Source organism: Meles meles, chromosome 8, assembly GCF_922984935.1.
Source record: "Meles meles chromosome 8, mMelMel3.1 paternal haplotype, whole genome shotgun sequence".
NCBI classification, from domain to species: Eukaryota; Metazoa; Chordata; class Mammalia; order Carnivora; family Mustelidae; genus Meles; species Meles meles.
Window position 1 is genome coordinate 21,640,016 of NC_060073.1, and position 4,166 is coordinate 21,644,181.

The 4,166-nt window shown below is 52.1% G+C and overlaps 1 non-coding gene across 1 annotated transcript; it reads right to left on the bottom strand.

Moving 5' to 3' along the window:
• Positions 1 to 1,728: 1,728 nt before the first annotated feature.
• LOC123950158 lies at positions 1,729 to 1,834 on the bottom strand. The gene has a single exon (XR_006820156.1). It is a non-coding gene; the product is annotated as a U6 spliceosomal RNA (small nuclear RNA).
• Positions 1,835 to 4,166: the final 2,332 nt, after the last annotated feature.

The window sequence follows — 4,166 nt, forward strand, 5'->3', positions numbered from 1 at the left end:
GCTTGTCGTCTAATAGCCACGTGACTCTGGCCAGTTCCTTCATTTTCATCTCCTTCCGTTTCTTCATCTACAAAATGGGGCTGGTAACAGCACACATGTCCCAGGGTTGTTCCCAAGATCCCCTGAATTGATATTTGTAAAGCACGGCAACAGCCCTTGGCACATAATAAGGGGTGTTAAATAAAATCAGATTACAGATCGTGAAAGCTGGCCTTCTGTGTCCCTAGGTATCACTCCCCTCCCATACACAAACACACGTCAACACTTAATCATATTCCCGATTCCATACCGAGGGAGCCAGGCATGTGTCCTATCTCCTTTAATTTTAATGTTTGTATGTAATTTAAATGACAAATATTAATGAAGAGAAAGGAAGAGGGAAGCATGTCAGAAACGAGAGATCTGGAAGGTACAGGCACTGAAAACCTTAGATCTTATCCAGAGCTTCCTGGTGGCCTGGGTAAAAAGGAAAGCGTGACAGATGGCTCTGTTCTTATAATATGATGATCAAAGGAGGTGGTATGCTCTCTTTTGTACAAGACCTCACCCAAAAAGGAAACCTTGGTGTATATGCATCAATGTAGATTAAAGTCTATGATTAGACCTCCGGGCAAATTCCCAAGTTTCTCAGCTTCTACACACAACTAAGAGAGGCAAACCCCACAGGTGGGTGGATTTCTCTCTCCACATCCTCTGCCCCAAAACTCTATTGGTCAATCCTCCTGTTCCAGAATATTCTAATAATCTCTGACTGTTTCCACCTGGCCCTGACCCTGACCCCCGTCACCCCCCGCCCCAGGTCCCATCTCAGGCAACAAGCCCTCCATGCTTCAGCCAAAGCATAACCGGGCACACATGTGTTCCTAGCGCAGAAATCACTGTAGAGACTGGGAGGCCTTTTTAGTCATGGGACCCTGCAGTATGGCCCATTTCACATCCAGAGGAAACAGTTTTGTAGAGACTCAAATTTCTTGTCCCCAGCAAGGAGTGAGTCAGAAGGGGGGACCTGTCCTGGATGGTGAGAAATGGCCATGGCAGTGTCTCTGAGGTCCAGAGATCACTGCCAGCCCTGGGCCCAACTCCTGCTCTGTCTGCCTTCTGCTCAGGAGTGGGCACCGAGCTGCGGGCCGTGGGGGTGGAGAAAACCCTCGGGAGATACAGGATGTGGCTGCTAATGAGATTAGCTTCAAACCCCTGCCATCTCACCCTGCTCCATGGGGCTGTCTGCCAGGCTGCCCATCTGCCCCCTATGCCCCACACCCACGCCTGGCAGCCAAGTGAGTAGGAAATAGACTGGCCTCGGGAGGTTGGCAACGTGGCAAAGTCAGGTTTACAGACACCCTGCAGGAAATGGCTGGGCCTGGGATCAGCCCTGGGGGCACGCATGGTGCTCTACAATGGCCTGGACACCTGCCACAGCCGGGGAGCTTCTTTCCTTGGTCGTTGTCCTCCCTGGTGCCCATGGCAAACCTCAACTCTTATGAGCCAGCCGCCTCGACCCTAGACATAAGCCCATTTGGGGAGGGAACTTTTTCTTGAAATATGGAAAGCAGGTGCCTGGGTGGCTCAGTTGTTTAAGCGACTGCCTTCAGCTCAGGTCATGATCCTGGAGTCCTGGGATCGAGTCCCACATCAGGCTCCCTGCTCAGCAGGGACTTTGCTTCTCCTGCTGACCTCTCTCTTCTCGTGCTCTCTCTCTCTCAAATAAATAAATAAATCCTTTAAAAAAAATATATGGAAAGCTTCGTTCATTGGCTTGCCATCCCTGTGCAAGGCCATGCTAGTCTCCTCTGTGTCGTTCCAGTTTTAGGGTGTGTGCTGCCGAAGCGAGGGCGAGAGAGGGAACTCTGAAAGCTCAAAAAGCTCCAAGGCCTGAAGCAAGGAAACTAGGATGATGAGCGATGGGCAGAGGAGCTGCTTCTGTTCAAGTTCTCTGTCATGGGCAGAACTGTGCCTGCCAAATGCATCTGTTTGAGTCCTAACCCCTGCACCTGGGAATGTGACTGTATTTGGAGACAGTCTTTCAGGAGGCAGTCAAGAGAACGAGGTCGTATTGGGTAGGCCTTCTAGGAGGCCGCAGGATACAGACAGGCACCAAGGGAAGACAATGGGAAGACACGACAAGAAGACTGCCGACTGCATGGGGAGATCAGAAGAAACCAAACCCACTGACACCCTTGAGCTCCCGGAACCGTGAGAAAATTAATTTCGGTTGAAGTGACCCTGCCCGTGGTACCTGGTTTGACAGCCCAAACAATGGACACAGCCCCCCAACCCTGCCAGGAACAGTGTGGGGCACTTCTCCCCACTCAGAAATGGAGCCCCCCAGAAGGGGGGGGGCTTCCAGGCACATGGAACTCACATCTCTCTGACTTCCAGGCAGCTGGGCCTCCTGAGTCAGAGCACAGACAGAAGGCGGGTCACCAGCAGGCCACAGGGTAGCAGAGGGGATTTCTGGGGGAATCTATCCTCGGGTATCTTCAAGATCAGACCTGTGTGTTAGGCAGCCGCCTTGCAGCCTAACCCTAGGGACATAACCCAAGGTCCCTTCCTTGCAAAGAAAAGATACCTTAGGCAGAAAGAATATAAGGAGAGGAAAGCGGACAAAGGGGATTGAAGAAGAGGACACCAAGGTGGGCCAGAACCAGAGGACAGAGGAACCCTCTGTCTCCAGCTGGGAACACCCCCTTCCATTTCTCACGCCCTCCCAAGGCTGCTCGCTGTGCCATTCTGTAGTAACCAACACATATAAACCTCCTACTGTGTCCAGGGCATTCGAATCCTCTCTTCTGCTATCCTCTCCACAAGAAGGGATAAAGGAAGGTGCGGAGAGGTAATCAGATACCCAAGGAACCACAGGAGGCCAGCGGGAAGATGAGACTTCAGTCCTGGTATCTGGAGCCAGAGTCCCATCCCCAACCATTCCCCTGCATTTGGGGAGAGACTCTTTTGAAGTACCACTGTTTTGGCACAAAGAGGCCCCCTAGAAGCTACCATTATTACCAACCTAGCATAGGTAAGAACGCATCCCATTTAGTTGGGCGCATTGGAGAGAGGGGAAAACAAGGGTCCAAAGAGAGAGGCAAACGCTCCTAGAGGAGAGAGAGTGGGGCAGGGCGGGGTGGGGGTGCCAAACCAATGTTCACACCAAGGCCTGAGGTCCTTGACCATGTAAGCACCACCCCTCTGCAGGCAACAGGCTGTTTCAGGGGGCCTGATCCCCAACAGGATTTTGGGGTGCCCCTCCCTGCAAGCAGTGCCGAAGAGACAAGCTCATTTGCCTAATAAAGCACTTCTGAAATGAAATCTGAGGCATAAAGCGGCGGTTTTTGTAGGAAAATACCCGGGATTTGTCAAGCAAACACTAGGACGTAAGAGGGTACACTGTGATGTCCACACTACGTCAAAAATCCTCTACGTGTGGGGCGCCTGGGTGGCTCAGTGAGTTAAAGCCTCTGCCTTCGGCTCTGGTCATGATCCAAGGGTCCTGGGATCGAGCCCCACATCGGGCTCTCTGCTCCGCGGGGAGCCTGCTTCCTCCTCTCTCTCTGCCTGCCTCTCTGCCTAGTTGTGATTTCTCTGTCAAATAAAAAAAAAAAAAATCCTCTACATGTGATATGTACATACACATATATTGACATAAGGAACATCCACCTACTCTCTTTCCGTAACAGTATCCGGGCTTTTCTCTGGGAACGCGCTCTTCCCCGTGCTCCGGCCCGGTACTTTTGAAATCTGGGTGTGGCTTACACAGAGTGAAGTGTGTACACCTTACGTGTCAATTCAATGCGTATGTGTGTACATATGCACTCGTGTCGGTACCCCCAAATCAAGATGTAGCACATTTCCAACTCTCCGGGAAGATGCCCTGTACCCTCTCAGTCAATCCTGACCCCAGCACCCCCCCCCACCCCCGCCAATCCTAGAGGTAACCTCTCCTCTGCTTTTCAGCACTTTGTGGATTGGGTTCTTGCCAGGCTCTGTGCTCCTTGGCAAAGCTGATTGGGCGGGGCGGGGAGGGGGGGCTGTGGAGCGTGTGATTTGGGTCCGACCAATCAGAGCATCACGTTCCTCCAACCACAGAGATTGGTTCAGGAGTTGGTACCCAGGGAGCAAGGCTGAAACTGACATGCTGTGGTGGCAGGCCCTCCTTCTCACTACGGTGC